Genomic DNA, 24543 nt, shown 5'->3' with positions numbered 1-24543 from the left:
GCAGTCAAGATTAGTTCATTAAATTCTATTTGTAGGTCAAAGAAGTCCATTTAATATTGAGTAATGCATTTAATAAATGAGTAATTCATTGTAATTCCATATTCAAACACTAGAAATAAAAGAAATTCTTGGATGATTTTTGTGTATATAGAAAGGCTAATAATATTCACTCAAAGAAGATAGCTGAAGCATAGAGATCTAGAATTTTTCTCATGTGGGGTACCCCCCCACACATCTACAGTTTACAATCCATCCATGCCTTCTGGTTGAATGGCTGGACTCAAAGAATAGTTATTAATGGTACAATGTCAACATATGAGGAAATCTCCAGTGGAAACACTCAGGGATTTCTAATTGACCCTGTGTTTCTTAACATTTTTATTCATGGCTTGGATAAGGGCATAATTGCACACTTATCAAATTCATAGATGACACAAAGATGAGAGGGATGACTATCACACTGGAGAACAGAAGCAGATTTTTAAAATCTCTATAGGCTGGTTTAGTGGACTGAATCTATCAAGATGAAATTCAGTAGGGATAAATGTAAAGTCTTAAATCTAAGTACCAAAGTGGGGTGGGGGTGGGGAGGAAACTTCCCCTGTATAAGATAAGGAGGCATAGACAATTTGTTGTTGTTGTTGTTGTTGTTTGAGGAGTTGTTTTGTATTTTTTTTAAAGATATGGGAGTTTTATTGGACTGAAAGCTCAATAAGAGTCAACAATGTGATGTGGCAGCAAAAAAAAAAAAAAAAGACTAGCAAAATCTTGGGCTGCATTAAGAGAAATGTAGCTTCCAGAATAGAGATTTAATAGGTACCTTCAGATCTCCCTTAGCATACTATTCTGAGTAACACAGTTTAAAGACACTGAAAAACTGGAGAGTGTCCATTTGAAGAGCAATCAGAATGGTAAAGGGTCTTGAGAGTACATCATATGAGGATAAATTGAAAGAACTGGTATGTTTAAACTAGAGAGTAGAAGACTCAGGGAGGATGTGATAGTTGTCTTCAAGTATCTGAAAAGCTGTCATGTCTTGTTTATACCCCAAAAGGGAAAACCAGGAGTAATGGATAGAAGTTGTAAAGAGAAAAAATTAGGCTAAATGTAATGAAAAATCTTCCTATCAATTAACATTGTTTCAAAAGAAAAATGGTCTGCCTTGAGAGGGGGCTTGGAGGTCTTCAAGCAGGGGATGGATGACTCCAATGACCAAATCCCTTAAACCCCAAAGCTAGATCAGGGACGATGATGGAAGAGATCTAACCAAGGGTGTCACCAGGGACCCAAGCATAATAATCCAATAAAATCAATCTCTTGGAATAAGATGAATATGAAGTCTTAGACTCAGGTATAAAATAATCAAAAGCCTCTGTACCAGATGAAAGAGGAAAGAAAAGAGATTCCACTACTATGCTGAGAGAGGCTACTCCTAGGAACTGATATATGGTTATATCAAGCATTCATGGAGACTTCTGGTTCCACCAGAGCAGCTCATTCAACTCTGTCAGAACCACTTTGGAAGCAGAGGCTGCTCTAAGTGTTTTATAGGACATAGAGGATTTCTGTTCAAATAATTCTGATTGTTTTCCTTCCCCTCAGATCACAGGCAGGGAGACTCCTATCATCAAGGTAACAGGAAAATATCTAGCCCAGAATAGACAATTTCAGATATGAAGGAATCCAGAAAAGGCACACAAAGAAGAGAAGAGGGTGTGGTTAAGGCATAGCAGTTTGTTCTGCTGAGAAAGAATAGGCTTGGGAAGGAAAAAAAAAACAGGCTTTTTCTGAATTCTAAAGTCCACTGTTCAACAATTTATTTCAATTAAGAACAAACATATATAACTTAATACATCTGAACATGCAGGCCCTCCACAAATAAGATGAAGTCAAGAAAGATGTATATAGGCCCTTCAAAGTTAAACTTAACGCAGTAACATGTCAGGAAGCAAATCTTACAAACAGGGAGAATTCCAGTCATTCAAGCATTGTTTTGGTGATGGTATTCTATAACAACTTCTCTTAATTGGTTGCAGAGACTTAGGAGAGAGATAGGTGTTTGTTTTTCATTTGAGAATTAAAATTCTCCTCAGGGAAAGTTATATTTTCCCTCCACCTAAGCATCCTTCCACAGTACATTGGCAACGAGTGGAGAGACATCATGAAACGGCCTCTGATTTCATTCATAATGCCTCCCAGAGGAGAGCACCCCATCACTGACACATTAAGCCTTCAGCCTTGGTTAGCTGCATTCCTCAGTGTCAGAACTTTTACCACACCCCAAATTGAAGCCCATTTGTTATATTTGATCAAGACTGTTGGAAGAGTTGTGTAAATGATCAGACATAATTATATTGTGGCTAGTTTCCTATGAGTAGAATCTGAATCCAAAATAGTCAATCCAATGCAATGAAATATTTTCATCCAATCCAAAGCACATAAAACAAAGAGGCCTACCAGGTCAGGGCAGTCCTTTCTAAAGGCTGGGAATGGAAGTGCAAGTAGTGGGGTACACGTGAAGAAAAATGCAGTATCATTAAGAGAGTCATATCACTGCCTTCATGAGATCACTCCCCTAAAAGTCATCATTGAATAGCAATACTCTACCAAACACCAGTTAAATATTCAGATGTGCTTGTCACGGCCATGATGCATGAGCTCTCAGTAAAGCAGTTTGCTGATTGTTTCCGTGTGCGTGTGTGTGTGTGTGTGTGTGTGTGTGTGTGTGTGTGTGTGTTAGTAATGTAACTGAGAGTGAAGGGTTTGCTGAGAGGGATTTCACTTTTTCTCCTTGGCCTCATAAGGCAGAATGAGGTAAGAACAATGGATGGAATATGCCAACAGACAAGCTGAAATTTAATGTAAAGAAGCTTTTCCTAAGGATTAGAATTATCCCAAAGTGGAATGTGTCTCTGGAGGTGGTGGCTAGCCTCTAATTTTGTCTTCAAGCAGAGACTGAAGACCACTTACCAGGTATATTGTAGAAAGGATTCTTGTTCAAGTAGTCAGACTGGATAACTTCTGAAGTCTCTTTCAAATCAGCATTTCTCCTGCTTTAGTAATAGTTGTACACTTTTCTACACTATACTTTCTTGGTTTTTCTCCAACATTGTTAACTGCTCCTTCTCTGTTTCCTTCACTGAGTACTTGACCCCCTCCCAACTTTCTACTCCCATGAATTCAACTGTGACCTTTCTGCAGATGTCTCCCATTTCTATAGCTCCAGCCTTGAATTCTCTTCTGAGTTGAAGATTTGCAATTCCATCTGTCTTCATATCATCTCCACCTGGATGATCTATTGTTAATATAACAAACTAAAATTATTAGCTTTTGCAAATATATTATCTATTCCTCTTTCTGACTTCAATCTTTCTGACTGTGATAACACTGTTCATTAAAGTCTCTTGTGTTTGCAAGCTTTGACTCTTCCCTCTGATTCATTTCTCTCATATGATCAGTTGCCAAATCTTGTCATTTATAGCTCTTACATTTGTCCTCTCTTCCCTATTCCCACTGTCACTGCCTCAGTATAAGCCCTCATTACCACCCCTCTAGAGTAGTTCACTAGTCTCCTAAGTGATCTTCTTCCTATTCCATCTCTCATTCTTGCAATCTTTTCTTCAACCCAGGACCATGATAACATGTTTTTTGCATGGATCTTATTGTTTCACCATAATAGATCCATGTAAACTGTACTTTTATCATTCATTCCCTAACATCTGTTTTGTGGCTGCTATGACCCTTCCCATAAAGATATGTCTGCAGCTTAGACTTTTCATAACTGTCAGTGCCATTCTTCCTTTGTAAAAGTAAATGTATTGCCATTGCTTTCTAGAAAATATATACATGCATAAGTACATTAGCAATTATCTAGTTGCTCATTATTTAGATGCAAGATACCCTCTTATTTGAAGTACTGAACAAGAAACTTTCATTGAAAATTAGGGTTTATTGTTCCTGGAGTAACTTTAGAGTCAGAGACTGGAACAGGAGAATTAAAAGTTAAATTAAAAAAAATTCAAGCTATGAAGAAACTTAATGGTACTTTTGCTCTTTTTTTTTGCCATGAGGCCCATTATGAATTAATGACCATCTTTACCAAGGATGAGAATATGGGCAAGTTTTTTGGAGTGTAGCCAGGGTTATAAGAGCAAGTTGCTCTATGAGAACAGAAACAAAGCTATCCATGAGATGAATCAGACTTTTAGTCTTTCTTTTCTTCTTATTGTCCCTCCTTTACCCTCTAAACCAATTACAATGCTCAAAGATCTCAAGGCACAGATTTGAGAGGGGAGGTAACATATAATACATTATTTTCCTACCAATCATTGCTCTAGAACTCCTCAGAAGTGACTAAGAAATTTCAGAGGTCAAACTTTTCCTATGTAAAATAAAGAAAGCTGGGGCAGCTAGGTGACACAGTGGATAGAGCACCGGGTCTGCAGTCAGTATGACCTGAATTCAAATCTGGCCTCAGAACAGTCACTTGACACTTACTAGCTGTGTGACCCTGGGCAAATCACTTAACCTCAATTGCCTAAGAAAGAAAGAAAGAAAGAAAGAAAGAAAGAAAGAAAGAAAGAGAGAGAGAGAGAAAGAAAAGAAAAGAAAGAAAGAAAGCTGGAGACCCATTATTATCTGCTGCCCTTTCTCACTTTCACCCAACCATAAGGACTGATATTATACTTGCATCACCAAAATAGCCAAGGGAGGTTCATCAGAGATGCAGACCCCAAAACTTGTAACATTCCCTCTCATCAAGTCTTCTGAGGTCTTCATCAGAAATAAAGAATTTTCTGAGGGTAGAGCCAAGATAGCAGAGAGAAGCCAGAAAGTTGCCTGAGCTCTCACCATTTTCTCTCAGATATAACATTAAATCAAGCCTCTAAATGGATTGTGGAGCAACAGAACCCACAAAAAGATGGAGTGAAACAATTTTCCAGCTTAAGATAACTTAAAAGGACTTTAGGAAAGGTCTGTCTCACTTGGGTAAAAGGAGAGCACAGCCCAGTGCAGACGGTGTCTGGGAAACCCAGCTGGAGGCTCTTAGCCACAGCACAGATTAGCAATCGAGGACCCTCAGTTCTGACTTACGAAGCCACCTGTGAGGCCTCCAGCCCCATTGCAAAAGGCAAGTTGTGAGCCCCAGAACCCTAGAACAACAGGTATGACTAGGCTGGGCCACCTCAGTGCAGAGGGCAAACTGCAAGCACCTGAGGCCCTGGTGTGGAAAGCTAGTGACCAAGCCCCTACCCCTCAGCAAAAAAGCTTGGGACAGTGCCCCCTGTGCCCAAAGACCAGAACTCAACATTAAATGTCAAGAAATAGGCTGGAAAATTAGTAAGAAACAGAAAAGAGCCCTGATCATAGACAGCTACTATAGTGACAGGGAAGATCACAACACAAACTCAGAAGAGGACAGCAATGTCAACATGCCTATTTGTAAAGCCTGAAGGGGAAATTGAACCGGTCTCAAGTCCAAAAAGCTCTCTTGGAAGAGCTCAAGAAGGATTTTAAAATCGAGGAAGAGAGGTAGAAGAAAAATTGGGAAAAGAAATAAAAGATACGAGAGAGAATTACAAAAAAAGAGTGAATAGCTTGAAAAAGGAAACACAAAAATTGACTGAAGAAAACAACCCCTTAAAAATAGAATTGGCCAAATGGAAAAGGAGGTACAAGAGCTCACTGAAGAAAATAGTTAAAAATTAGTATTGGGCAAGTGGAAGCTAATGACTCCATGAGACATCAAGAAACAGTAAAACAAAAACAAAAGAAGGAAAAACTAGAAGAAAATGTAAAATACCTCACTGAAAAAACAACTGACCTGGAAAATAGATCCAGGGGAGATAACTTAAGAATTATTGGACTATCCAAAGGCCTTGATTAAAAAAAAAAAGATCTGTACATCCAATTTCAAGAAATTATCAAGGAAAACTACCCTGATATCCTAAAACCAGAGGGTAAAATAGTCACTGAAAGAATCCACTGATCGTCTCTTGAAAGAGATCCCCAAATGAAAACCCTAAGGAATATTGTAGCCAAATTTGAGAATTATTATGTCAAGGAGAAAATACTGTAAATAGCAGGAAAGAAACAATTCAATATCAAGGATCCACAGTCAGGATTATACAGGACTTACCAGCTTCTACATTAAAGGATCAAAGGGCTTGGAATATGATATTCCACATGGCAAAAGAGATTGGATTATAACCAAGAATCAACTACCCAATAAAACTGAGCATAATCTTTCAAGAAAAAAAGATGGATATTCAATGAAATAGACCAGATGAAAAGACCAGAGTTCAACAGAAGATTCGATCTTCAAATACAAGACTCAAGAGAAGCATAAAAAAGTAAACAGGAATAAATAAAATATATTATTCAATTAGATTAAACTGTTAACATTCCTACATGGAAAGATGACACTTGTAACTCTTGAGAAATGTGTCTCTATTAGGGCAGTTAGAAGGAGCATACACAGACAGAGGGTATGAGTATAAGTTGACTTTGACATGATAGTATAAAAAAAATTAAGAGATGAAAAAAGGATTGTACTGGGAGAAGAGGAAAGGGGAGGCAGAATAGGATAAAATACATCACATGAAGAGGTGCAAAAGACCTATTACAATAGAAGGAAAGAAGAGAGGGGGTGAGCATTGTTTGAACCTTACTCTCATCAGATTAGGAGCAAAGAGGGAAAAAAAATACATGCTCAGTTGGGAACAGAAATTTATCTTACCTCATAGGGAAGTAAAAGGGAAAGAGGGAAAGAAAAGAGAAAAGGAGGGGGCTTATAGAAGAGAGCTCCGATTGAGGGAGGCAGTAGTCAGAAGTACAACTCTGGTGAGGAGGGACAGGATGAAAGGAGAGAGAAAAGTATAAACAGGGAGGAAAATAGGATGGAAGGAAATACACAGTTAGTAATCATACTGAATGTGAATAGGATGAACTCTCCCACAAAATGAAAGCAGATAGCAGAGTGGATTAAAAATCAGAATCCTACAATATATTGTTTACACGAAACACATTTGAAGTAGAGAGATATACAGGGTAAAGGTAAAAGGCTGGAGCAGAATGTATTATACTTCAGCTGAAGTAAAAAAAAAAAGCAGAGGTAGCAATTCTGATCTCAAACAAAGCAAAAGCAAAAATAAATCTAATTAAAAGAGATAAGGAAGAAAACTACTTCTTACTAAAAGGTACCATCGACAATAAAGTAATATCAATACTAAACATTTATGAGCCAAGTGGTATAGCATCCAAATTCTTAGAGGAGAAGTTAAGTGAGTTACAAAAGAAATACACAACAAAACTATGGGACCTCAACCTCTCTCTCTCAGAACTAGATAAATCTAACCACAAAATAATCTAGAAAGAAGTTAAAGAGCAACCAAACTGTTCATACCCTTTGATCCAGAAATACCACTACTATATCTGTATCCCAAAGAGATCATAAAAAGGGAAAAGGATCTACATGTATGAAAATATTTATATCAACTCTTTTCACGGTGGTAAAATATTGGAAATTGGGGGGAATGTCCATTAATTGGGGACTGGCTGAACAAACTGTGGTATATGAATGTAATAGAATACTATTGCACAATAAGAAATGACTAACAGGCAGATTTCCGAAAATCCTGGAAACACTTGTATGAACTGATGCAAAGTGAAATGAACCAGGAAAAACAACATACATAGTATCAGCAATGTTGTGTGATGATCAACTATTAATGACTCAGCTCTTTTCAGCAACACAATGATCCAAGACAAGTACAAAGGACTTATGAAGGAAAATGCTATACATATCCAGATAAAGAACTAATGGACTCTGATTGTAGATTGAAGCATATTTTTTCACTTTATTTTTTTCCTTTTGATCTGTTTATTTTTTCACAACTATGACTAATGTGAAAATATTTTTTACATGATAGCACATGTATAAACTATATGTAACTGCTTACCATTTTTAGAAAGGGGGAGGGGAGTGAAAGAGGGAGAAAAATTTGCAACTCAGAATCTTGTAAAAATGAATGCTAAAAGCAAAATTCTTGACATATAACTGGGGGGAAATAAATACTGTTAAAATTCTTAAAAAATAAAAATAAATAAATGTTCTACTGAAAAAAGTTAACAAAAGAAATAAAAATATTATTTAATAAATCATTCAGATACATAAGTTTTGTGCACAGTCTTTCTCTTTTCCTCGTGTGAACACTAATTTACTATGAAATCACTCCTTTAAGAGGCATTAGCCACCAAATGTTAGATTAAAATAAGACAAAAGAACTTTATAATTTCTCTCTCCCATTAAAAAAAAATCTTATGGACTTGGAAAAAATAGCACTATTTCAGGCACTTTTATATTCATGTATTTTCAATTCCTCCCAGATGCTAGATCAAACTTTTTTGCCTGGAATTCAAGACCTTTCACAAGCTCCAACTAAATTGATCTCTCTGTCCCCATAATAACCCACGTATACTTCTGCCTCCATTCAATCTGTTTTCTTCATTTGGAAAGTCCTCCCTCCCTCTCTTCCATTATTGAATTTCTACTTAGTCCATGGGGGTCAGAGGTGGGTTCCATGGGGAGAAGAAGGGAATAAGTATTAAGTACCTACTATATGCCAAACATGTTGCTAATCACTTTTACAAATACTATCCCATTTGATCCCCACAATAGTGCTGTGAGACAGCTGTTATCATTGTCACCACCATTTTACAACTGAGAAAACTGAGACAGACAGTGGTTAAATGACTTCCCCAAGGTCACACAGCTGGTGACTAAGGACCACTTTGAATTCAGGTCCTCCTGACTCCAGGGCTGTCACTCTATCCACTGTGCCCTCTAGCTGCCTCAAAGGGGAATTTAGACTTACCAAAAGTTACAGAGTTTGTTATAAGCAGAGCATGGATTAGAATTCAGGCTTCCTGACTTTGGGGCTGTTATTCTTTCCACTGCATCATGTTGACTGTCTAGCATGCATTTTATTCAAGTGGGAATATAATCCACTTCCTAGATTTAAAGGGCTATTACGCACAGGATCTTAATACGAAGGTTTGTTATTACAGCTGCTGTCAGTTACTGTTAACTATGAACTGTTGCATATTGATGAAAAAATTGTCATTTCTTATCCTGTAGTGGGAAAGAGTAATTATTGAAGAGCTGATGTTCAAGTTCCAGTAATCATAACGTCTTTTTTTTTACTAGAATTGCCAGATGTGTTTTGTAGACCAATTGGCAAACTCTAGCATGGCTACCAGATGGGAGTCATTGTCCTGCCCAACACACCTGTTTGGTCTGGCAAAGCCTCATTCATTCAATTATCCTGGGGGCTGTTGATTTTAATCTAAGGTCCTTACTACTCTCCTCCCCTATCACAAAGAATACCAATAAAAATGGATAAAAACATTGGAGTTTAGAAATCTTTTGGTTTTAACAGTTAGAGTTTCAATATTATGTTATTTGGAACTATAAGACCAGAGGATCATAAATATGGAAAATTTTCAATATTATCTTAATTTCTTATTTTACACAGTAGAAAATGGAATTTGAAGTAGTTAAATGATTTACATAGTTATACAGAAATAGAATACGTCAAGTACAACCTTCAACGTGAAGTCTTTCCTGATTCCCACCCCCCCAATTCTAATGCCCTCACCTCCATCTCTAATCTATCTCTGCATATTTATTCCATATATACTTATATTTGTACATATTGCCTTCCCCCATAGAATATTGAGGTCAGGAACTATTTCATGTTTATCTTTATATATCTAGCACAAGTGCATAATAAGTGTTCAGTAAATATTTGTTAGCGAGCATTTGTTAGAATAGGATCAGATCTTAGCCACTTTCAAATTTTAGTATAATTATTTTTAAGTGTAAGTAAAACTGTGGTGATCATGTGAAAAGGAGAGCAGGTAAACTTAGGGAAGAAAAAGAAAATGACATGTAAAAGGGTCAGAGGAAAATAAAGTGAAAAACATAAAGTAAGAGAGGAGAGAGAGTGAAACCTGAAGAGAAACAGACTCTCAAAACATTACCCTGCTTAACTACAGGAGAGCTCCATATTTGACTTAACATTATGTAGAAAAGCACTGGGTAGCTAGGTAGTGCAGTAGATAGAGTACCTGCTCTAGAGTCAGGAAGACCTGAATTCAAATCTGACCTTACTAGCTGTGTTATACCTTGGGCAAGTCACTTAACCCTGTTTGCCTCAGTTTGCTCATATGCAAAATAAGCTGGAGAAGAACTTGGCAAACCACTCTAATATCTTTGCCAAGAAAATCCCAAATGGAGTCATGAAGAATTGTTGTTGTTTTTTTTTTAATTTTGTTTTGGTGAGGCAATTGGGGTTAAGTGACTTGCCCAGGGTCACACAGCTAGTGAGTGTTATGTGTCTGAGGCCAGATTTGAACTCAGGTCCTCCTGACTCCAAGGCCAGCATGCTATCCATTGTGCCACCTAGCTGCCCCAGGGTCATGAAGAATTGGACACAACTGAACAACAAAACAAAAAAGAAGAGCATTTTCATGCCCTCCAACACCTGCTTCATTGAGGCCCAAAACCACTTATGCTCATTCCACTGTCTTAATTTTATGAACATTGTTCACAATGTTTGAGGGATAGTCTGAAGCCTGTCACACAAGTAGTAAATATATCAGCCAAGAAATTCAAACCCAGGTTCTCTAATTCTTAACCAAATGCTCTGATTGCTGAGTTTTGGGTGTAGAGGAGTAAGGAGAAGGAAAAAAAACATAAGGAAGTTGGTTGGATTTTTAAGGTATTCCTGTACAAAGTTCATAGTAAGAGTATAAAGTATTCTCTCTCCCAGGACTGGGGAAGAAGTATGAAAACCTGTATAGTTCTTATAAGCTTGAGGTAAGTTTTCTTTGTTAGGGAGTCAATTTTTAATCATGAAAATAATGAACTAACAGTTTATCAGAATCCTATTGATTTCATACTTTGCTTCTTTAATACAGAAGTGGGAAAATATGGTTATTTTCAGAACTCAAGAAATGAGAGGGGTCAAAGGTTATAGGTATCCCTGAAGTCTCATGCTGATATTTCATGAATGCTTTCTTTGAGAAGAGAGTTGAAATGCTTCTCTCCTCCCCTCCAACTTTAGGTTCTATGATTCTGTGATTTCTTTCCCCTGACAGATTTTAGGGGTTCTTCTGGTTGCATGTGGCTAAAAGTTAGCTTTCTGATTTTCTGAAGTTCCGTTAAGCAATTTTATTATTCAACAACCTCATACTATTCCTGAAAATTAAATCTTAGCTCCTCACTCATTCTTCCTTGTTAAAAAGAGCAAGGCTCAATGACGTTTTTCAACAACTCTCTCTGGCTTATGAAAATACTAAATAATGGTAGCTATAGCAACAGACTGCCAAATTCACACATGGAAATCTTGCCCATGCTAGCACTTACACTCCAAGTTTAGATGTAGCTGTGATATGATGATGTAGCTCACACATAAATCATAGTGGTTTAGAGCTGTTATTGGCCAATGGTATAGTCCAAAGATCTGGCTGCCTTTAAGTAATCCATCTTTCTTTTAAAAAAGAGAGTAGCAAAAAAAAAATAATAATACACCCTGGTAAAAATTTGTCTAATCACCTCATAAACCTGGAGACATTTAAATGTAATTTAAAAAAATAATTGGTCTGGTTATGTTGTTTCATTGTTTTTTTTTAGAGAATTCCTAATGAGGACATTATCTCCACTCTAGAAAACTGTAAACTTATCTGCAGTTTATAACTTTTGAGGATTGCCTAGAACCCTGAGAGATTAAGTGTTACACCTATTGGGAACAAAGGAGAAAGGACAGCCTTTATTATTGCGCTATGCTAAGTTCTTTACAAATATTATCTCATTTGATCCTCACAACAACCCTGGCAGGCAAGTTCTATTATAATCCTCCATTTTACAGTGGAAGACATTGACTTGCCCATGGTCATACAGCTAGGAAACATCTGAGGTCATATTTGAACTTAGGTCTTCCTAACTCCAAGCCCCACCCACCCACACTCCCAATAGATGTCAAAGATGGTGACCCTCTTCCACGTCATGCTTCCTCTCTCATTTTCAGGGAAAAGTACTGATTTTAGACATAGTAATTTTAAGAGAGGTCTTTTCCCTATTAAGAACAAAAGATGTCCAACAGACATGGTTTAGAACATCTAAATACCATTTGATTACTCTTACTTTTCTAATATTTTTTAGTGCAATCCTTAAGGAATTTCACCTCTCCCACTATTTAGACCTTTCTATTTAGCCTATCTAGTCTTAGCAGTAGCCTAAAATCTAGTTTTTGTTTACATAAGTTTGGATCCTAGTTAATCAAGAAATTCTAACTTTCATTTGATAACATTAGTTGTCATTATCCCCCAAACACAACTTGAGTTTTCTCAGTTTTGTAAGAACCCACATTCACCTGAAATACTCTTTACTTATCCAAAAACCCTCCAAGATACAATTTAAACCTTAATTTCTCCCCCAAAAACCCTTCCTTGATGCCCATCAACACCCAAAACCCTGGCATAAGGTGATGATTCTTCTGTGTTTCTACCAGATTATCTGCATTATTCATCAGGTAAGAGAGGCCATGTGCCACGCTAAAGACAGAGCCAAGAAGACCTGGCTTCAAGTCCAGTCTCTGATATATGCTGACTATGTGATTCTAAGTAAGCAATTTAATTTCTCAGTGGACTGGGTGATTCTCTAAGACTAAGTTTCAAAGAAGGTACTAACCCACATTTAGAGAGTGAATTTCCACATCTAGGAGTTTTCCATATGTTTGAAGTCATAAGTCCAGTTCCTATTGCCTACTCCTTAGGTAATTCATCTTATAGGGCCTTGTGACCTGTCTATCCTGAATTGTTATTTACATTATTTATTTACTTCTTATCTACTCATGTCTTATCTTTCTAACTAGAGAGTAAAATCCTTGAGAGCACATTTGAGAATTACTTGAATGATTTTTTCTTGCTTACTCAGCTGTGGAACTTTTTAATGTATCTTAACAAAGCAGCCATTCTAAATGACCACAGAAATTAATTCTTAGCCTTGAAACAACTGAAGTCAACTAAACCAAGCAAAACTAGGAACAATGATGGATTGGGAAATGGTGTGATTTTTGGATAGAGGATCAAGCCTGGAGTCAGGAAAACTCATCTTTCTGAGTTCAAATCTGACCTCTGGCACTTATTAGCTATATGAAACTGGGTAAGTCACTTAACCCTGTCTGCTTCAGTTTCTTCATCTGTAAAATGGGCTGAAGAAGGAAATGGAAAACCACTCTAGTACCTTTACCAAGAAAATCCCAAATGGGATCACAAACAATCAGACATGACTGAAAAATAACTGAACACGAACATACATGTGATTTGGTAGAAAGAGAACTGGCTATGGATCACAATTCTGATGCTTACTACTAATATGACTTTGGGTAAATCACAAAACTTCCCAGAACCCCCATCTTTTCATCTGCAAAATGTGAGGAGGGGAGTAGACTAAATAGCCTTGGAAGTCTCTATTTATCCTGTGTATAGCTTGCTTTGTATATTTTTTTTTTGCGTTTTCTCCCCCATTAGATTGTAAATGCCTTGAGGGAAGGGACTATCTTTCGCATTTTTTGTAATCCCCAGTGCTTAACACAGTGCCCAGTATATAATAAGCATTTAAAAAATATTGATTGATTAATTGATTGATAAATTTCCAAAACCAGTTCCAATGGCCTATAATTTTCAATGTTCATCCTCTTCCTTTTCTTGAAAATCACAACAGATGCCTTTCTCTAATCCTATCACACACCCAAATTCTCCACAGTCTTTAAAAGATCACAGATAATAGCTCACCAATAACATCAATTAGTTCTTCTAGTACTCTATGATATAGTCTAGATGTACCTACATTGGGTAGTGAAGTGTTCTCTTACTATCTTTCTACTCATTTGAGACATCAACTCCCTATTAGTCCAAGGTCATTGTCCCTGGCAGAGAAAATAGAAACAAAATAAAAGTCATGAAGCTTTACATTCTTTTATTTAAGTAAAATAAACTTTGGAAGGAAAAATTAAATCCTTCAGCAGACCTTCACATAGGTAGAAAACACAAAGCTTCAGATGTTCATGATAAATTACAGGAACTTAAAAAATAAAGCATGATAATAAATGTAAGAAACTTGAGATGGTTTTGAAAAACAGTAGAGCCACTGAAAGTGTTGTTATAGTCCTTTTTGGCACTCTACTATTGGATGGCAGAGTTTTTAAAAACAAATTGTATGTAATAGGAAGAATGGCTAATAAGGAGAAGCTGGCATTGATGAAAGCATGAGACACGTGGACATGAGTAAATTAAACATGCGCAAAAAGATTACAGAGTACCTTGGGTACAGCACCAGCTGTTATTCATTTCTGAAAGCTAAAGGATCTGTCCAAACAATAAAAACTTTTATGAGTCCATTTTTCACTAAACTTTTATAAGCCATTTTCATCGATGGCTTTTTTATTACACTAACTGAAGACAATTCACCCTGTTCTCTTCATCCAAGATACACTTTTCATAAACTGGATCATACAAATGTTTGTGAAATAACAATGTGAACTTACTTCACAGTAGCCTTCCCATGAGAATAAGTTAAACATATATGCTGTGAAAACATACATGAGCATAATGAGAATAGGAATGAAAAAAGGGTAAGCGTATATTAGTACTCATACCCATTCAGAAGAAATCTGCATCAAATGTGAGCGTCAAAATAGATGAGCCACAGCTACCTTCTGATTACTCATCTGCAATTTACCGAAACTGATGATGTCTGGCTGGCTGGCTTCTGGGTAGCCTCTCACCACTGTTGTTTACTATGTACTCAAAGAACGCAAACTAATTTTAACATGTGCCTGAGCAAAATGCAATTAGGAAAGTAAATTTGCTACCAAAAATAGTCATCTGATACATTTAAGAGACAAACATAAATGCTTTCCAGAATTCCCACTCTGGCACCATTGCTTCCCACCATTAGAATGGATAATTGAGGCCTCTGTCTATTTTGATACTTGTACCCCTTTCCGTTTTTTCCCAGAGGGGACACAATTAAAGCAATGTTAAGATACTGTGTAGTGTTGCTTGAGTTTAAGAAAAAACATAGATTACCAAAAGCTTAATTGAGCTAAATCTATTTTTGTATTTAGAAAGAAAGTTGTTGTACCTCTTCAGTTTGGGGGAGCTGTTCCAAATTCTACGATCATTTGGGTACACTTGATGAGTTCATTTCACCAGGCCCAGATAAACCACATCCCAAAAGAAGTGGACAATGTGATCTCTGAATTCTTATCAGTGATCCTTGAAGCATCCTAGAAAATAGGAAAAGTGAATAGTTCTAGTAATATCCTGCCTTTTTAAAAGGGAAAGAGAATCACTTCAGTGGGTGCCAGACTATCTCAGCAAAATGCAAGCTCTAGGGGCAGCTAGGTGGTGCAGTGGATAGAGCACCGGCCCTAGAGTCAGGAGAACCTGAGTTCAAATATGCCCTCAGACTAGACACTTGACACTAGCTGTGTGACCCTGGGCAAGTCACTTAACCCCAATTGCCTAAAACAAACAAAAAAAGGCAAGCTCTAGGAGTTTCTACTGAGTTAGAAAGAGAGACCTACCAAGGGCCTGTATATCTGTGGATTGAATACAGGTTGAGTTAAGTTCAGGGAAACCCTTTACCAGATTGACCACAGGGAAATACATTTTTCAGCCATAGCAACTGTGAAAGTTCTTTTGTTCAATAAATTCACAGATGCTTGAAGTTGAAAGCTTCACTCCATGCCAAAGTTCAGCAAGTGACGACGTCCCTCAGCACGAGAGAAAGTAAAATCTTCTTCTGTGCCTTTTTTTGGCTCTAAGAGCCTTTGTTCTGCTTCCAGACATACCTAAGGAGATAGGTGGAACTCCTGATGAAGAGTTCCTTTGAGTTTTGTTTAGCAGTTACCAGGGCAACTGGAATTCCATATTGTAGGAAGCACAGGAGATCTGATCAGATAAAGAGACAAAGGACCATTGTACACACCTAACTCATGACTGATGGCAAACTTTTCCCTCTTCCTTCAGATTATAGTAACTGCTGAATAATAAACTCGATTATGAGTTTAAAAATATCTTATTTTTATTTTTCAAGCAATAAGCATGGTTTTATTATGTCTACTACGGCCTCCATTGAATATTTTTTAAACACCAAAAAAAGAAAAATAAAGCTTTTGGTACATAGCTAGATAGTCCAGAAAAACAAATTTCCATTTTATCTATGCCTGGATTTTATATTATAGTTATGAAATGTTTAAATAATATAAATATATTTATAAAATATATTTATAAAATATATTTATGGATTTTAAGTTATCACCTCTTTTTCAGGAGGTTTTCATTTTAATTCATTTGTATTCATGGTTTATTATTGTGCTGATTAGAGTTTTAAAGTCTTTCAAAATTGTTTTTTTCTCTATAATGCTGTTGCCATTGTATTAATTATTCTCCTAGTTCAACTCAATTTGTTTTTCATCAGCTCATAGAGATTCCCAGTTTCCTCTGAAATTGTCAATTCCATCATTTCTTATGACACAATATGTCATTACATTTATATACCACAGTTTATTTATCCTTCTCCAATATGTATGTGTAAGTGTATATACATACATATAAGTACATTGTGTTTATACCTTTATGAAGATTCTGATTACCCATAGGCAAAATAAATAGGAAATAAGAAATGCATACTGATCTGCATGGTGGAAAATTCAGATTGTTTTGTTTTAACATTAAGGCTCTTATTATCATTGCATTCTCCTAAAATTTCAGTGAATCAAAAAGGGCTTAAGGAATCAATTCAAAGTGAATTGTTGTTGTGTATTGTTGTGTATTGTTGTTGTGTATTCAATACAGTTCAATAGGCATTTGTTGAGAGCTTAGTATTTAAAGGATCATAGAATCACAAAGTGGTAAGGGAACCCAGGAGATATTAGGTAGCACTGATGCTTTCAAGTAGCTTATAGTTTCATTTGAGTTCCAAGACATGCCACAAAATACCTGAAGATACAAGATGACACAGGATCATTTACTTTAAAGAACCAACATTGACATGGCTATTCCTTTTACCAATACAGGTCTGCATTTGTGTCATTTATACATTTGGCGCCAGTAGGGACCTTAAAGCTCTTCAAGTCCAATTGTCTCATCTTATAGTCGCACAGCTTATGCCAGAAGCAGAATGTGAAGCCAGGTCTTCCTGACCCTAAGTATGGCACTCTATCTTTGACAGTGGCTAGAGCCAAAAATAACACCACTCCATAGCCAACCCCAAAACAAGCATTTCTGAACATGGTTAGATTGGTCCTGAAAACAGAAATATTTTGTTGAAGCTTTTTCAACTTAGGAAAAATTGGTGGTTTGTGTTCAACTGAAATAGAAAAGAAACCTGGGGTCACTTCCATTCCATGATATTCCATCTGATGAGGAGTTAACTGTAGGATATTTTTTTCTTTTGGAAGGAGGGTCCAGACTTGTGATTTGATATGTATGAGGAATTACCATTGTGGAAACTTCCTCTACTGATACAGACCAGCAATTCATCTGTAACTTGTACTTTTAGAAAGATGCCTGGAGCACTAGGAGGTTAAGTGAATTGCTGGGTTTATACAGCTAGAGTGTTTTAGAGGCAGGCTTTGAACCCAGGCTCTCTTGACTTCAAAGCTAGCTCTCACACTATGCCATGTTGCTCTCAGTATTCTGATTAAGAGACTATAATTATGGTTAAGGGTTGGGCAGATATTCATTCTGACATAAGCAGACTGTAACACATTACAAACAAGGAATTATAGAGAAAACTTATAAAGGATATCAATGAAATGTATGGGAGGAAATGATGGGTCAAACACATAACAAAAGTGAGAGAGAACTTGCGGATGCTGTATATATTCCACTGGTTAGAAATGCCTGGAGGAAGGCCTTCCAGAACACTGAATGAAGTTCCTAGACCAGATCTATGGGATGATATGGACAAGAATTGTACAGAATGGGAAGGTATAAATAAGTTGCCATCTTCACTGTAGAGGAGTGAACCCATATTGGTGAGATCACAGATGAATCAAAAACAGGAAGGAATTATCATGAAGCTCTAGGCTTAAGCGATACTAGCAAGCAACATAGTTTCAAAGAAAATGGATTCCTTGTGTAGTGACCTGCCCACAAATATAATAATTACCATAATACAGTGGTGTTTTCAGAAATATTCTTTATTTCAAACATTTACGCTTAAATAAGAAACTGACTAAGTCTCAGTTTCTTCTATAAAATTAAGGGGTTAGACTAGATGACCCCAAAGGTCCCTTTCAAGCTTTTGCTCTATGTTCCTGTGACCAAATTTATAGACAGGTTACAATATGTAGCAGTGGAGAGAGCCCTCATATCACTGAAATCAGAGACCTCACCCTCACCCTCAGGTATTAGAGAACATTCAGAGTGCATACAAAAGTCTATGCATTCCTTAGGCAGCTATAACTTACTTTCCTGAAAATTTTATACCCTCTAAAATTACACTGAGGCAGCTAGGTAATGCAGTGGATAGAGCACTAGACCTAGAGTTAGGATAGAGTGGAGTTCAAATCCAGCCCCAGACACATATTAGCTAGGGGACCCCTTGTAAATTACGCAGCTCTATCTGCTTCAGATTCCTCATCTGTAAAATAGTAATGACACCTACCTCCTAGGATTATTGTGACAGTAAAATTAGACAATATTTGTTAAACATTTATAAGACATTTATATAAATGTTTTGTTATTCAGTTGTTTCAGTCACGTCCAACTCTTCATAACCCCATTTTGAGTTTTCTTGGCAAAGATACTGGGATGTTTTGCTATTTCCTTCACCAGCTCATTTTACAGATGAGGAACTGAGGGGAAATAGGATTAAATGACTTGCCCAGGTTCCCATAGCTACTTAGATTTGAACTCAGGAAGATGAGTCTTCCTGACTCCAGATCCAGTGCTCTATCCACTGTGCCACCTAACTCTCCTTATATAAATGCTAGCTATTATTATTATTATCATTTTAAATAATACATGGCCAAAAGCTAGTAGGATCTTATAGATCTCAGTTCTTCCTCACATCCCATAGGAGGCTTCCCTAATAAGTAAGATCAAGGCAAGAGTAAATTGAGAGTAATCCAATCCCTTTTTGTTTGCCATTAAAGGGACATTTAACTAAGGCCTTAACTAAATAAAGAATTAAGTAGAGGTACTCTGTACGCATTTTGAAATTTAGCCCTGGAGTAAAATTGAGAAAACTAAATATAGAAACCTGTTTCCTAAGAAGTGATGACCTTTCTCTCTTTCCCGTTGTCTTTAAAGTTTATACTATTGGCTTTCATAGATTGCCAAATCCGGACAACACCCTGGTTATAATATTGTATAAGTAGTATAGACATTTATGACTCCCTGGGTCTCCCTACAAAAAAGCAATAAAAGTTGTCTTGTAAAAGACATTCTGTTCCTTCACATGACCTTTTTAAAAATAGTTTTAATGGGATTTAAATGGAAAGATTGGCTTCTTTTCACCCTAATAAGCTCTGGCTTGGAGTTGGTCCAAATAATCTTCCTAACACTTCACTGAGTAATGGCAGTGAAGTCAGAATCCCTGGGTTTAAATCCCATTTCTTCTATTTAATAGCTATGTAACCTTGGGCAACAGATTTCTCCACTCTGAGCCTCAGTTACCTCATTTGTAAAATGAGTAAATTGAGTTCAGCTGTCTTTAAGGTCCTTTCCAAATTTCTAAGCTAAGTTAATTCAATAAGCATTTTTAATATTTATTATGTGAAAGGCATTGTGCTAAGAGGTAAGAAATCTAAAGAGAAGGGAAAAAAAATAGTCCCTAACCTTGAAGAGCTTACATTCAACTAGACTAATTGTATATTTATTCAACTATTCAGAATTTTGTAATCTTCATTCCAAATTTTCCTTCTCAGAAAAGTTTCTCATGATATACATCTAAGCCCTAATTCATCACTATTCTATTTTTTTAAATTCTTCTATCCCTAGATAAGACCTTAAATATCCTTCCCATTCTCTAGTCATTACTTCTCATTTGTACAATTGTAATTTTCTTCTAATTTGCCTCCCCATTTCTTGTCTCTCCCCATTTCAATCCAGTCCTCTCATACATTCCAGATTAATCTTCCTTATGCATAGATCTGATCAAGTCATTCAATGCCCAAATCCCATCCCTCAGTCTCTATGATCTAGTGAATAAAATCTAAACTGTTCAGCTTGGTGTTCAATAAAGACCTTATGTGATTCTATGTTGGAAGTTTGGCTTTACTCACACCATTCTTTGTGTATTTAATAACTCCCACCTGCTGAAATCTTATCTATTCCTTTAAGATACAGCTCTATGAACCCTTCTGTGACCATCCCACTACCCAGAAAAGTTATTTGAGAAGGTTGAGAAGATGATGTCCAAGAATAGGATTTGGATTTTTCCACCACAACTTAAGGAAATGATAGTATCCTGGCCAGGAATGGAGTCACCCAAACAAAGGCTGGTAAAATTGTATTTTTTGTAAATTTCAGGATGATGAAGTTCCATGGAACAAGAAAGAAATCCAAAGGAGAGCCACTGATGTGTGAGTGTGTGTGTGTGTGTGTGTGTGTGTGTGTGTATGACAGAAAGAGAGACAGACAGACAGACAGACAACTAGATGGAGAGAGAGAGAGAGAGAGAGAGAGAGAGAGAGAGAGAGAGAGAGAGAGAGGACAGGACAGAGCCCCAGAGTACATGAACAGCTACTAGGTATGACATGAAAGATGATCCAGCCCAGAAGACAAAGGAGGAGAGGTCAGACATACAAAAGGACAGTAAAGGGAGAGCATTGTCACAAAAACCCAGGGAAGAGAGAATATCAAGGGAGATAATATCTAAATTCCTCTCCTACTCCAAAATTTTATTATTCCAGATCCGTACCATTTCTGTTTTATGGTCACAGTGTATCTTGCCATGGCCATACAGAGTTAGACTTGAAATAACACACAAGATTGGATCTAAAGAGTATTCATACCATATAAGCCGTGGTCCTAGTAAGTAATGTGGAGTCCAGAAAGAATCTGTAGTAAAAGAACTCAGTTTGATTTCACTTATGTTAGAATCCAAGTCTGCCCTTTCATTTTCTATAGACCTTGTTCAATTTCTATGTTTATGTTTTATTGCTGTTTTGTTTTTATATTACTAACATTTATAGATCATTCCCACTTTATGAGAGGTGTTGTACAATACAATAAAACAGTTAAATAAAATTTATAATACAGGGGACTGCCTGAAAGTACATGCAGCATTTCACATTTTTAGCACCACCCCTAGTTCTCTATTCTTTTTAAGTTAATTTAAATTAAGTTTTCTCAGGGGCAGCTAGGTGGCACAGTGGATAGAGTACTGGCCCTAAAGTCAGGAGGACCTGAGTTCAAATTTGGCCTCAGACCAAACACTTGATACTTACTAGCTGTGTGACCCTGGGCAAGTCACTTAACGCTAATTGCCCCCCCCAAAATTAAATTTTCTCTTTCTTCAACTACCTTCCACATTAAAAAAGGAAAAAAAAAACAAATTTCTTATAATCAACATATGTAGTTTAAAAAAATAATAATCCCTCAATGGCTGTTACATATATTACATAGGCACCACACATATGTCTCTTTTTGCACCCTAAATCTATTATCTCTCTGTAATAGACTATTTCATTATCTATCCTATGGAGTCATTAATGGTCTGTGTTTTGCTCATAGTTCTTATAGCTTTCAAAGTTGTTTGTTTTATTTTTTTACTAATGTTTTTTATTACATAAACTGTTCTGGTTCTGCTCATTTCATTCAGGCTATAAAAGTCTCAAAATTATTAATTTTTACAATGTTGATATTACAATATAAATTGCTTTTCTGATTCTGTTCACTTCACTCTGCACCAGTTCATATGAGTCATCCACGTCTTTTTGAAATCCTCTGTTTCCTAATTTGTTACAGCACAATAGTATTCCATCACATTCATATACCATAACTTATTCAGTCATCACTCAATTGTTGAACATTCTCTTTGTTTCTGATTTTGTTTTTGCCTATACTGAAAAGGAACAGTAATAGAATGTATTTGTACATAAATGATTTTTTACCTTCTCTTTGATCTTTTTTGGGTATAGACCTAGCAGTGATATAGCTGGGTCAACTGTTTACTAACTTTTTGTGCATAATCCCAAAATGCCTTCCAAAATGGTTATATCTATTAACAGGTCCACCAATAGCATATCAATGTGCCTGTTTCCCATAGCCCCTTCAATATTTATAATTTTCCTTTTTTGTCATCTTTGTCACTTTGATGGGTGTGAGGTGGTATCTTTAATTTGCACTTCTCTATTTTGTAATAATTTGGATCATTTTTTTCATATGACTATAAATAGTCTTGATTTCTTCCCTGGAGGTGTCATTTCATATCTTTAGTTCATACCTCTAATGCTTTCATTTTACCAAGTGTTCAGGTGAATCCTGTTAACTTTGAACTCATAGTCTTAACCAAATGTTACCTCATTCACTGGCTATAGTCACCACTGACTCCAGGTTCTGTTCTGCTGAAATCTTTGCTTAGAGTATTACTGTGTCTTTTTATGGAAAGAGACAGAATTTTAACCTGAAATCAACAGAAGTCTAGGCTCAGTTCAATAAGAGAATAGCTTTTTTCTTATAAATTTGAATTAGTTCTTATGTATTTTGGAAATGAGATTTTTATAAAAAAAACTTGCTGCAAAGACATTTTTCTCAGTTGTTTCCCTTTTAATCTTAGCTTTATTAGATATGTTTGTATAAAAACTTTTTTTTAATTTTGTGTAATCAAAATTATTTCTTTCTGTGATGTTCACTATTCCTTGTTCAGTCATGACTTTTTCTCCTATTCCTAGATCTGATCGGTAATTTTTTCCATGTTTTTCTCATTTGTATATGATTCAACCTTTTATATCTAGATAATGTACTATTTGGAGCTTATCTTTGTACAAAGTATTAAGTGTTAAGCATCAGTAGCTGAAGAATCACCTTAAACTTGGCTGTGAGTTGTACCTTGACACTTACTAGTTACATGACTCTAGTTAAGTTGCCTAACATCTTTCAGCCTGAATTTCTTCATTTGTAAAATGGGGATAATAATAGTAACTATCTCCTAGGGCAGGGGTGGGATTTGTTCTGTGAAGTTTGAATTCAGTCAAAAGGCCACACTTGAGGACCTAGAGGGTCACATGTGGCCTCGAGGCCTCAAGTTTCCCACCCCTGTCCTAGGAGTTCTTGTGAGGATCTATTGAGATACAACATATTTAAAGTGTTTGGTAAACCTTAAAGCTCTATGTAAATGGGAGAATTCATTATTGTTGTAGCTCATAACTGGAAAGATAGCCACTAATTCTTGTACCAGCTGAAGTTTCCAGAGAAGAAGAGTGGGTTTGGCAGTTCAATAGTAACAAAGGTTTAGATCAGACTTCTCCTCCCTTCCCCAGGCTGCTTGTGGCCCCCTGGACACTTGCAGCACACCAAAAGATTTCGGGCAGCCCCCTCTAGCACACCGTATGCTGTAAGTGGCCTGAGAACCATAAGTGACCCGTGGCTCACAAGTTTTCAGGCCTGATTTAGATAATTGTGAAACAGTTTAAAACATGTATAGGATATCCCAAAGGTCTTATGCAGTACTAAACTTTAGTAACTTAGGCTACAATTAGACTAAAGCAATTAAAGCTTAAACTACCATAAGACTTTTGGGACATCTTATATAAGCTGATGTCAGCTGGATCACAGAAAGCATCTTAGCATCTGCCGAGACAGCCCATTCCACTTCTGAAAGCTCTAATTGCTAAGAAGATATTCCTGACATCAAGCTTAATTTTGTCCTTTTGTCACTTCCATTGTTCTAACTTCTTCAAATACTTCAATACAGCTAGCATGCCCCCTCTAAATCTTCTCATCTCCAGGCCAAATATTCCTGGTTCCTTTAACCAATCCTCATGACATGGAATCAAGGTTTTTCACTGCCCAGGTTACCTTTTTCTGGAAGTCCTCCACTGAATAGATCATTGTTTCAAAATAGATAAGAAAATTGAGACCTACAGAGTTAAGTAACTTTCCTAAGATCCCAGTAACTTTCCCAAGATCCCAAGTTTCAAGGACATATAAGAATGGGCACTAAAGCTCTTCTAGTTCTAGGAAACCAAGGCTACCTTTACTCTGAGGAAGCTACGACTTCTCAGAGATGGGTCTTAATATTCTCTATTGACACACCTTCCTCTGATTATCAAATGCTTATCCTATAAATACGTTGTTCTGCTACTTCTAATCTACTCTTTTTCTAGTTCCTTCATTTCTTTATTGCGTCTAATGCATTTGCCATCTCATAGACATAGGTATAGATCCATACTTTCTTATCCTGTGTGATTTATATACTTATCTTTAAATACACAGTGAGTAGGAACAGTGGACACA

The sequence above is a fragment of the Vombatus ursinus genome, unplaced genomic scaffold (assembly GCF_900497805.2).
Source record: "Vombatus ursinus unplaced genomic scaffold, bare-nosed wombat genome assembly UNPS02014909.1, whole genome shotgun sequence".
NCBI lineage: Eukaryota > Metazoa > Chordata > Mammalia > Diprotodontia > Vombatidae > Vombatus > Vombatus ursinus.
Note: the sequence above shows the minus strand (reverse complement) of the source record.